The following is a 12849-nucleotide window of genomic DNA, read 5'->3' as shown; positions in this document are numbered from 1 at the left end:
TGAGACCAGCTCTGGCTGGTTGTCTGGAATGTGGACCAAGCATGGCCAGATCTTCTGATTTTTCAAAAGAAACTAGAATTATGGATTCTTAAGTGAAATTGGTTAATTTTTAAATGATAGCAACTAATTGAAACTTTAAAAAAGTATGGCAGGCCAAACCAAATGAGTTCTGAACCACCAGTTTGTCACCTGTGGCTGAGAGGAAGCAGATGGGGCAAAAGATATAAATTAGTTATTAGCTCTTAGTTACAAGCTGGCAAGGAGTTGGAGCACGGCTGGGGATGACAGGGCCAGGGGAAACTCAGGTGGAAGAGAAGCCAAAGACCCAAAGTCCCTGCCACCTCTCCTTTCCCTCCAGGTTTCACTGCCCTTCTGGACAGTCTGACCACCATCAGACCCTGGTGGGCTCTTACCGGAAGAGGTGCTTCATCCTGCCTCGCTGAGACGGACAGAAATAGATCCACAGGACTGGACTGAGGGTGGGTAGGCAGGACTGGACTGAGGGTAGGTAGGAAGTGAAGACCATGTTTCTGAGGCAGGAGGAAGATGGGAAATAGAGTCCCTGGAGTGTTCCCATAGCAAGAGGGAGATGGCCAGTGATTGCCAGATACCACGGAGATAGAAGGAAGGGAGCCAAGGAAGTTGGTGGAGCTGGGATGTGATCTTGGAGAAAACATCTGGAGGATGCCCGGGGCCAGTGAGAGAGGGAAGGGAGCAGCCCTGAAAGGTAAATCACTCCTTCAAGGCATTTGATTGTCAAAGATTTGGGGCAGAAGTCAGAGGAGACTGAGACCAGTTTGTTTAACTATAAATAGGACCCTTGGAGTTCCCGTAGTGGCATGGTTAACGAATCTAAGAACCACAAGGTTGCGGGTTCGATCCCTGGCCTCGCTCAGTGGGTTGAGGATCCAGAGTTGCTGTGAGCTGTGGTGTGGGTGACAGACATGGCTCAGATCCAGTGTTACTGTGGCTCTGGCGTAGGCCGGCAGCTGCAGCTCAAGTTAGACCCCTAGCCTGGGAACCTCCATATGCCACGAGTGTGGCCCTAGAAAAGACAACAAACAAACAAACAAACAAACAAAAACAATAAATAGGACCCTTGAACTGTTGGAGCAAGGGATTGAGGTTAGGAAGGTAGATTGAACAGCTCTGCTCCAAAAAGGCTCCTCCTCTGAGGATGATCTTAGGGCTGCTGTGTGCAGTTGTGTGGGTTGTACACTGTACAACCTGAGCATAAACCAAGGGATTTAAGCAGAGATGAGTGGAAGGAGTGAAGAGCTTCAGATTCCACTGTTTAAACTTACAAGAAAGAGTCCTTACAATACTAAATTGACCTCCCCCAACAATTCAGCTCCACTCAGTACAGTGAAGGGCAAGCAGGCCTTGCTTACAGTGCAAGGGTAGTCAAAGGACTTTCTTAGCTTGAGGCCCGGGCGAGGGGGATTGTGTGCTTTCTGTGTGCTGGCCTCCTGGACAGCCCTGACTGCATCATCTTGGACTTAGGTACATGAAGGCCTAATGCCAGCCTCTTGGAGCTGGTGGAAGTGGATGTGACAGCAAAGCCCTGTGCTCACCTGGCAGGTAGGAAGACAAAAAAGATGGGGTGGGGGGCATCCCTTTCCACCTGCACCGGGGAATGGGATGAGCAGGAGAAAAGCAGGATTGGCCAACTCAGCTGGAGCTGAGCATATCTCTAACCCTGTGCTCCCTCACTTCCCATGGCTGCTGCCACCACCTCCATCATCCAGGCACCAGAAGGTGCCCCAGGCCAGGCCAGATGCTGCCCAAATCTTCAGCCCCACCTTATTCCCCAGCTCAGGCCTCCCTGCATAAAGAATATACAGGGTGCTTGGGGAAGGCCTCCTCAAGGAGGCTGGTCTTGTTGGTGGGGGGGGGGTCAGTTCACATGTAGTCAGGATGGGGAGGGCTTCCAGAGAGGTCAGAGAGAGCATGTTATGTTCAGAGACCTGGAAGTAGTTCAGGGTACTGGTACCCCAATACTGGGGAAATCGGGTGGCAGTGGAGGAAAGGCGAGGGTGAACCATGAGGATCTGTGAAGGCCACACTGAGCAACTTGTACTTTATTCTATGGGTGCAGGGTTTTCCAGCAGGGAGAGATACAGTGTTAGGTCTGTGTTACAGAAAGATCTTTGATGGGAGGATTCATGCTGGACTATAGGATAGAATTAGGACAAGGGAGAGAGCCTAGGCCAAATGAGATGATGAAGCCAGGATGAGACAGTGAAGGCAGGGAAGGGGATCTGCTGAGCCCTAGGGGCTGTAGGAGCCAGGATCGATGGTGCTCCACTGGGCCTTCCCTTCACAGAGGAGGTGCTCTCTGGCACTCTCACAAAAGGCCAAATGGACAGTCATGGCCTTTTGCCATCTCAGCCTTCATGCCTTGAGAGCATTAAAAACAAACATTCCTGGAGTTCCCGTCATGGCACAGCGGAAACAAATCTGACTAGGAAACATGAGGCTGCAGGTTCAATCCCTGGCCTCGCTCAGTGGGTTAAGGATCCGGCGTTACCGTGAGCTGTGGTGTATGTTGCAGACGCAGCTTGGATCTGGTGTTGCTGTGGCTGTGGTGTAGACTGGCAGCTATAGCTCCAAGTAGACCCCTAGCCTGGGAACCTCCATATGCTGCGGGTACAGCCCTAAAAAGACAAAAATACAAAACAAAAAAACCCAAACAGTTCCTGTTATGGCTCAGCTGGTTAAGAACCCGACATAGTGTCCGTGAGGGTAGGGGTTTGATCCCTGGCCTTGCTCAGTGGGTTAAGGATCCAGTGTTGCCACAAGCTGCAGCATAGGTTGCAGATTCAGCTTGGATCAGGCATTGCTGCGGCTGTGGTGTAGACCAGCGTTTGCAGCTTCGATTTGATCCCTGGCCTGGAAACTTCCATATGCCCCAGGAGAGGATGTAAAAAGAAAAACAAACAGAAACAAAAGAAAGAAAAGCAATTTCTTGCTTCAGCTTCAACACATAAAGCTTGTCAGTCATCATTCTAATTCTAATAAAAAAAAAAAAATTAGGAGTTCCCGTCGTGGCGCAGTGGTTAACGAATCCGACTAGGAACCATGAGGTTGCAGGTTCAGTCCCTGCCCTTGCTCAGTGGGTTAACCATCCAGCGTTGCCGTGAGCTGTGGTGTAGGTCGCAGATGCAGCTCGGATCCCGCGTTGCTGTGGCTCTGGCGTAGGCCAGAGGCTACAGCTCCGATTAGACCCCTAGCCTGGGAACCTCCATATGCCGCGGGAGCGGCCCAAGAAATGGCAAAAATACAAAAAAAAAAAAAAAAAAAAAAAATCAACCTGAAATGCAACTCCTTCTCTTGGACCATCAGAGAATTGAAGTTGCAGGGCAAATTGCCATCCCCCAAACCTAGAGAGACAGACAGATAAGATCATATTCAAGATCAGCTGACCTAGAGTAGAGGCTGCTAGAGCCAAAACTGTAGAGTACTTAGCGGTAATTTTGACAAATGGATAGAGACAGTGCGGTAAAGAACCAAGAAAAATCTCCTCCTGGCTTGGACAAGAGAAGGGGAAAAGAAATTACTTAAACATATGCCCAGAGCCATCTTCCTAACGAAAGCCTACTCTCCAGGTAAAAGGACTATCAGAGCCTTATCTTACCCAGGAGGGTAGGACAGTCACCCAGCTTGGCCCCCTCTAGCCTTTCTGCCTCACCTAAGGAGGGAGGACAAAGCTAAGAGACACCCTGAAGGGCACAGTTCAGGCACACTGATCCTCCCCCCCCCCCCCCCCCCCCCCCCCGCCAAAGATGAGATTAAAGACAGATTCAATCATAAAATGATAAAATGCTTCGCCTTCCAAATTTTACCAATGCAGCAACAGGGCCCCAGTGTATTAATAGTGGATTATAGCTGAAAGAGCTTCAAGGCACAGACTTTAAGAAGTTCTTGGGGAAACCCAAAGATATCAGAGGAGAAAAACACCAAGTTCTCTAGAGGAATTTAAAGCCACTGGTACTTAAAGCTATGGTAAATGTGAAACTCAGTCCAACTCCCAACCAGACTTAACATCAGATCTCACATAAAAGATCTCTTTACAGACCTCCCTTTATCTAATAAATCATGTGTTACATGGCCTGCTAAAAGTCAGGGGGAAAGCAGACTGGAGAGACAAAGCAAGAATCAAACCAAACACAAGATATGACACAGAGGATTTCCCATCTTAGCTCAGTGGAAACGAATCTGACTAGCATCCATGAGGATGTATGTTCGATCCCTGGCCTCGCTCAGTGGGTTAAGGATCCAGCGTTGCCGTGAGTTGTGGTGTAGGTCACAGATACAGCTCGGATCTGGTGTTGCTATGGCTGTGGTTTAGGCCAGCAACTATAGCTCCTATTTGATCCCTAGCCTGGAAACCTTCATATGCTGTGCCCTAAAAAGACCCCCAAAAATATATATGACACAGATTTTGGACTAATTTAAACTATGACTAGAATCCTGTTAAGGGCTCTAATGTGAAAAGTAGACAATATGCAAGAACAGATGGGTAATTAAGCAAAGAGGTAGAACTCAAAGAATCAAAGGAAATATTAGAAATCAAAAGCAAAAACAGTAACAGAGATGAATAATGCCTGTGATGGGAGCATCACAGACTGAACAAAGCCAAGGAAGGGATCAGTGATCTTGAAGATGTGTCAATAGAAACTTCCTAAACTGAGTTCTTATTGTGGTTCAGTGGGTTAAGAACCTGACTAGTATCCATGAGGATGGGGGAGATCAATCCCTGGCCTCACTCAGTGGTTAAGGTGCAGTGTTGCCGTAAGCTGCAGCATAGATCACGATGTAGCTTGGATCTGACATTGCTGTGGCTGTGGCAAAGGCCTGTAGCTACAGCTCTGATTCAACCCCTAGCCTGGAAACTTCCATATGCCTTGGGTGTGGCCCTAAAGAGACAAAAAACAGAAAAGAAAAAAAGAAAGAAAATTCTCAAATTGAAATGCAAAGAGAATGGAGGGGGAGGGAGAAGAACAGAATATCTGGGGCAATTTCAAAAGGCGTAATATATGAACAATTGGCATATCACAAGGAAAAATATAGATGCAAAAATCCTCAACAAAATCTTAGCAAATCTAATTTACCAAATGTATATAAACAATTATATACTATAACCTAATGGAACTTATGTGCAAGACAGGTTCAACATTCAAAAAATCAGTCAGTGTAGGAGTTTCTGCTCTGGTGTGGTAGGTTAAGGATTCAGTGTTGTCTCTGTGGCAGCTCAGATTTGATCCCTGACCCAAGAACTTTCGTATACCATGGGTTGGGCCATTAACAAAAAAAACCTGGGGGAGTTCCCACTTGCTGCAGTGGGATTGGCCACACCCCTGGAGTGCTGGGGCACAAATTTGATCTCTGAGCTGGCACAGTGGGTTAAGGATCCGGCATTGCCCCAGCTGTGGCATAGGTTGCAACTGTGGCTTTCATCTGATCCCTGGCTTGGGAATTCCATATGTTGTAGGCAATCAGAAAAAAAAAAACTGGAGTTCCTGCTGTGGCACAATGGGTTAAGAAATCCGACTGCAGCGGCTCAGGTAGCTGCAGAGTTGCAGGTTCAATCCCCGACCTGGTGCAGTGGGTTAAGGATCCAGCATTGTCTCAGCTGTGGCATAGGTCACAGCTGTGGCTTGGATTCAGTCCCTAGCCCAGGAACTTCATTATGCTGCAGGTGTGGCCATAAAAGAAAAATATACGTATGTATATAGACACACAAATTTAATTGTTTCCCTCACCACAAATAAGGTTTAGTTGTGGACTTCTCAGGATTAGAAAGAACTATTGTTTCATATAGTTGAAAGGTAAGAATTTTGTTGTCTGATAGTGCAGCACTGAGTATTTCCTTTACCTCAGAAGGAAGGAAGCAGTTTGTCCTTAATGACCCATCCCAGTGTCCCCTCCTTCACAGGGGCCTCCCTGACTACCCATGCTAAAGAGTTCATATGTCGCACACAGGCACACACGCATCTCCCTGTTTCAGCGCTTTCACAGCTATTACCACAAAATGAAATCGTATTTATTGTCTCTCCCCTCTTCCCCCATCCCTTTGGAACATTCACACACACGCACCACTCAGGGCTCAGAGCCTGGATTCACTGCTGAAACCTCAGCGCCTAGAGATGGTACCTGCTGCCCCATAGGCCCCCAATTTCTATAGAATTGAATTGAGATTCCCTGGTGCAGATTCCAGCCCACAGCTTCAGCCACGGTTGCTTAGGCCTCCTCTGCCCTAACAGCTGATGTTCTGCTCCCCCTGCCCTGAAGAGCGGACACCACCCCTCCCCCACATATGGGCTCCATCTTTGTTCGCTCACCCTTTCCGCCCTGTTCACCTGCCAGCCACTGCCAGTGCTCCCTGCCAACCTTAATTCTGCTTCATTTAAGCTCATTTGTACCAATTTCCTTTTTAAGAACAAGCGTTGCAGTCCCCTGAAGAGCAGCACCTGTTCTGGGTGGCCATTTCCCTTTTCCTAATTAACACAGAGCCAAGTAGAGAAATGCTCCCTTTCCCTCCCCTCGGGGAACTTGCTGGAGCAGAACCCAGGTCACAGGCCCAACATCAAGTATTTCCCAGAAAGTCCTTTTACCAGGACAGGAGGAAGCCTAGAGAGACTCAAGATGCTCAGTTCCTACCCGGGCTTGTGGTCAGTGGGACATTCTGTGAAAATTCTGAATTTAAGGAAATGGGAAGTCCAAAGTGCTTTGGGGGCTGACCTGACTCCTGAGGTGACTTTTCTTCCCTTATAGCTATGACACCCTGTGTCCTTCTAACTGAGCGGGACCCTATGGGCCCTTCCCTGGGTATCTTACATAAGTACCTAGATAACAGTATCTGATGCACATTTCCTGAGTTGTTTTATAGATGTGAAAACCCTCCACCAAATGGAAGATGTTAACTATTTGATGACCCTGACTGAGCACATAGCCCCCAGACTTCCTAGACCTTAAGGAGTGATAATGTTAACCCTTGTGACACAGCCCTGTTACCATTCCACTAGTCAATCAGAGAATTGTACAGGAGCTAATCACGCACGTGCATACCTCCCTCACCTTGCCTTTAAAATGCTTTGCTGGGAGTTCCCTGGTGGCCTAGTGGTTAAGGGAACCAATGTTGTCACTGCTGTGGCTCAGGTCACTACTATGGCCAAGTTCAGTCCCTGGCCTGGGCACTTCTGTATGCTGCAGGTGCAGGAAGGAAAAAAAAAAAAAATGCTTTGCTGAAAACTTTCAGGAAGTTTGGAGTTTGGGGGCATGACCTACCCCTCTTCTTGCACGGCCCTGAAATAAAACTTTCTCTGCTCCAAACTCCAACATTTCAGTTTGTTTGGCCTTACATGTGAGTTGGGCACATGAATGCATTTTCTGGCATCCTCCTATCAGGGACTTTAGACTTCAAACAGCCCTGGGGCCCATAACGCAGGAGGATGGTCTGTTCTACTCTCTGGAATTTGGAGTGAGAAGGAGGTTCAGCAACAGTGCCCCTGCCCCAGGGAAGGTTTTCTTTTCACCCTGACAGCAGGCAAAATCAGAAGGCCTCAACAGAAATGTTCACCAACCAGCACTGCCCTTCCTGTGTCGTGTCCCGGAATCTCACCCCAGTGGCGGAAGACACAGACTCTCCTAGCACGTTGTCATAGCCACCTACTCATTTTCTGCTGCTGAAGACTCATTAGCACATAATTAATTTATCTTGCTTTTCATGGAAATGAAGCTAAGGCAGGAAGTGGGGGAGGCAGAAACGGAAGGGCCCAGGAGGTTCACCTGGAAGAGGAGAAATTTCTGAGGCTGAATCAGCCAGGAACCTGGGACTATAACTTTGGCTTCAGCCAGATGGGGTGTTCATCCCACCTCTACCCTGAATTCACTGCAACCACAGGCAAGTTACTGAACCTCTCCGAACTTTGGTTTCCTGTTGCAGAACATTGAAACTGCTGAACGATGCAGTAAACAAATTTGGTGCAAACAAATTTGGTGCATGTGCAAAAGAACAACAACTAAGAGAGAGCTTTATCATTACCTGCACCTGATTTTGCTCATGAACACACGTCACCTTCCCTAATAAAAATCGTGTGTGCTAAAGCCTAGGCGTCTTTGTTCTATGGAGCAGAGTGCCACCCAGTCCCCCACTTTCTAGATGTAAGAGTCTTGTTTGTTTTGTATGTCGCACCGTCCCTCTTCCAGGATCTCCTGTTGCCCTGCAGCGCTGGATGCAGCAGTGTCCAGTTCCCACTTTTGGGGGGTGCTGAACCCATAGCATGTGGAAGTTCCCAGGCTAGGGATCAAACCAAGCTGCTGCACTGACAATGCTGATCTTTAACCTACAGCACCACAAGAGAACTCTGTTTCTATACCTTTGAAGTGGAACCTTTAGGAGTTCTGTTATGGCTCAGTGGGTTAAGGACCTGATATTGTCTCTAAGAGGATGCCAGCTCGATCCCTGGCCTCATTCTGGTGCTGGAAGCTGCAGCATGGTTGGAGACATAGGCTGCATAGGTCAAGGCATAGGCAGCTCTGATTTGACCCCTGGCCGGGGAATTTCCAGATGCCACAGGTGCAGCTGTGAAAAGGAAAAAATAAAGTGGAACATTTAATACCTGTCTCCCTTGCATGGCTGCTGAGAATAAACAATATCTGTATCTGGTATAGTATATGGCATTTGATACATAAGAAGTATCCAATAAGTAGTAGCTTTTGTTACTATTGAAAGGCTTCAAAACTATGAACAAGGGCATCTTTATCTTCAGAGAGCATCATATTACCTCATCATGTCAACAGTGTTAACCTAAAAGTCTCCTAGAGCTTGCTGATGATTTGCAGGGCCTCACAGATCTGCCTTGCAGAGAGATGTAGGCCATTTCCACAATTATACTCTATTATAGGTTATTACAAGATATTGGATATAGTTCCCTGTGCTATAAGGTAGGTCTTTATCTATTTTATATATAATAATGTGTATCTGTTAAACCCAAATTCCAAATTTATATCCCCCCTTTCCCCTTTGGTAACCATAAATTTGATTTCTTTTTTTTTAATTACTCAATGAATTTATTAAATTTATAGTTGTACAATGATCATCACAATCCAATTTTATAGGATTTCCATCCCACAATCTCAGCGCATCCCCCACCCCCCAAACTGTCTCCTTTGGAAACCATAACTTTTTCAAAGTCTGTGAGTCAGTATCTGTTCTGCAAAGAAGTTCATTGTGTCCTTTTTTCAGATTCCACATGTCAGTGAAAACATTTGATGTTGGTGTCTCATTGTCTGACTGATTTCACTTAGCATGATAATTTCTAGGTCCATCCATGTTGCTAAAATGCCAATATTTCATTCCTTTTAATGGCTGAGTAATATTCTATTGTGTATATGTACCACCTCTTCTTGATCCACTCCTCTGTCGACGGACATTTAGGTTGTTTCCATGTCTTGGCTATTGAAAAGAGTGCTGCAATGAACATTGGAGTACATGTGTCTTTTCAAGTCATGGTTTTCTCTGAATAGATGTCCAGGAGTGGGATTGCTGGATCAAATGGTAGTTCCATTTTTAGTTTTCTGAGGAATCTCCATACTGTCTTCCACAGTGGTTGCACCAATATTCATTCCCACCAACAGTGTACTAGGGTTCCTTTTTCTCTACACCCTCTCCAGCACTTATTGTTTGTAGACTGTTTGATGATGGCCATTCTGGCTGGGGTAAGGTGGTACCTCGTAGTGGGTTTGACTTGTATTTCTCTAATAATGAGTGATGTTGAACATACTTTCACATGTTTTTTGGCCATCTGTACGTCTTCTTTGGAGAAGTATCTGTTTAGATCTTCTGCCCATTTTTTGATGGGGTTGTTTGTTTTTTTTTTTTTTTTTTTTTTGGTATGGAGGTGTTTATAAATTTTGGAGATTAATCCATTGTCAGTTGATTAATTTGCAAATATTTTCTCCCATTCTGTGGGTTGTCTTTTTGTTTTGTTCAGGGTTTCCTTTGCTGTGCAGAAATTTTTCAGTTCAATTAAGTCCCATTTGTTTATTTTTATTTTTACTATCATTACTCATTAAGAAGTGGATCTGAGAAGATGTTGCTGTTGTTTATGTCAGAGTGTTTGGCCTATGTTTTCCTCTAAGAGTTTTATAGCATCTGGTCTTATATTTAGGTCTTTAATCCATTTTGAGTTTATTTTTGTGTATGGTGTTAGGGAGTGTTCTAATGTCATTCTTTTACATGTGGCTGTCCAGTTTTCCCAGCACCACTTACTGAACAGACTGTCTTTTCTCCATTGTATATTCTTGTCTCCTTTGTCATAGATTAGTTGGCTGTAGATGCATGGGTTTAATTCTGGACTTTCTATCCTGTTCCACTGATCTATATTTCTGTCTTTGTGCCAGTACCATACGGTTTTGATGACTTGCTTTGTAGTATAATCTGAAGTCCGGGAGCCTGATTCCTCCAGCTCCATTTTTCTTTTCTTTCTTTCTTTCTTTCTTTCTTTCTTTCTTTCTTTCTTTCTTTCTTCCTTCCTTCCTTCCTTCCTTCCTTCCTTCCTTCTTTTTTGTCTTTTCTAGGGCCACAGCTCTGGCATATGGAAGTTCCCAGGCTAGGGGTTGAATCGCAGCTAGAGCTGCTGGCCTATGCCACAGCAATGCTGGGTCCGAGCCGTGTCTGTGACCTAGACCACAGCTCAGGGCAATGCTGGATCTTTAACCCACTGAGAAAGGCCAAGGATCGAATGCTCATCCTCATGGATACTAGTCAGGTTCATTAACCACTGAATCATGACGGGAACTCCTTCATTCCTCTATTGATGGACATATAGATTACTTCCATGTCTTGGCTATTGTAAATAGTGCTATGAACATCGGGATGCATGTACTTTTTTTTTTTTTTTTCTTTTTCGGCTGCCCGTACAGCATATGGGAGTTCCCGGGTCAGCATTCAAATCCAAGCTGTAGCTGCAAACTACACTGCAGCTGTGGCAATACCCAATCCTTTAACCCATTGTGCTAAGCTGGGGCCAGGGATTGAACTGGCACCTCCAGAGAGATAAGCTGGATCATTAACCCCCTGTGCCACAGTGGGAACTTCTGCATGTATCTTTTTGAATTAGTTTTCATCTTTTCCAGATACATGCTCAGGAATCAGATTGCTAGATCATATAGCAACTCTGTTTTTAGTTTCTTAAGGAACCTTCACACTGTTCTCCGTAGGGGCTGTACCAATTTACATTCTTGGTGGCCTTCTTATACTTGCCATGCTCCCTTGTGTCACAGGGAGGTTCCCGTGCCATTGCCTCGCACTGGAACCATCATCCCTCCCACTCTCTCCTTGCATCACTCCTATTCTCCTTCAGATCCCACCTCAAGTGTTACTTCCTCAAGGCTTATTCAGATCTCCTTAACTAGATCAAATTCACACTCCTTCAACTGCTCCTGGTAAATGCTGCCTAACGCTCATCACTGTTCCAATCTTACAGCTATTTGTGTGGTTCTACATATCTCTAATCCTGACTTTAAGCTTCAAAATAACAGAGACTGTATTGGCTCACCATTCTATCCCTCAGTTGCTGCTTAATGAATATTTATAAATATGTAAATGTCTGAGATACTTCTATTTAAAATGACAATCCACTATCTAAGGAAGACTGTTTGGGAGGTAAATCTGCTCTAAACACATGTTCTTTAGTGGAAATGGACAGAATACCATGACTCTAAGTAAAGTCAGAGATTATCACAGTGACTCTCCAAAGATCTCAAACCAAACCTGGACATACAGAAATTAGAGTTCAAGGCCAGGCTCTGGCCTCAGACTTTGCTTCTGCTTCTCTCGCCCAGAATATCTTTTGATCATAGACTAGCAGCCAAGAGTTTTAGTCTTGGTTCTGCCACTATCTAGTTGTTATGACATCAGGAAAGTTGCTTAACTTCTCAAGATCTGTGATTTCTTCTCTGTAAAAAGAGGATTTGGATGTTCCCATCGTGGCTCAGTGGTTAACGAATCCAACTAGGAACCATGAGGTTTTGGGTTTGATCCCTGGCCTTGCTCAGTGGGTTAAGGATCTGGCATTGCCATGAGCTGTGGTTTAGGTCGTAGACATGGCTCGGATCCTGTGTTGCTGCGGCTGTGGTGTAGGCCGGCAGCTGTAGCTCTGATTGGATCCCTAGCCCGGGAACCTCCATATGCTGCGGGTGCGGCTCTAGAAAAAGGCAAAAAGACAAAAAAAAAAAAGAGGATTTGAACTAGATCAGTGTTGTAGCCTCTTATCTGCTCCTGTTGCTGCTTCCTCCTCCTGAGCAACAGCAGTTCTTATGGCTCACTTCCTCTTCCCTTCTCCTTCTGGCCTGGGGTCCACAACAGACAGTTTTAATCATTTACTCTGGAGTTGGCACAGAGTCATGGCACAGTGGAAACGAATCCGACTAGAAACCATGAGGTTGCCGGTTCAATACCTGGCCTCACTCAATGGGCTAGGGATCTTGCATGAGCTGTGGTGTGGGTCGCAGACGTGGCTCGGATCTGGCGTTGCTGTGACTGTGGCTATAGGCCAGCAGCTGTAGCTCCGATTAGACCCCTAGCCTGGGAACCCCTCCATATGCTGCAGGTGGGGTCCTAAAAAAAAAATCTTTTACCCATTCAAAAGGTAATTGGGGCTAGGAAATACTGGATTTAACACTTCCTAGGATCTCTAACAACTATAAAGATACAACAATCTATAAAGTCTTTCCTGACCTGCCCCCCCCCCTTTTTTTGCTTTTTAGGGCCACACCCCCAGCATATGGAGGTTCCCAGACAAGGGGGCAAATCAGAGCTAGCTACAGCTGCTGGCCTACATC

This window comes from Sus scrofa, chromosome 2, assembly GCF_054392235.1.
Source record: "Sus scrofa isolate SSC_HxYL_T2T_F1_AM1 chromosome 2, Sscrofa_HxYL_maternal_Yorkshire_Landrace_v2.0, whole genome shotgun sequence".
In the NCBI taxonomy this organism is placed as follows: domain Eukaryota; kingdom Metazoa; phylum Chordata; class Mammalia; order Artiodactyla; family Suidae; genus Sus; species Sus scrofa.
This window is presented reverse-complemented; position numbering follows the sequence as displayed.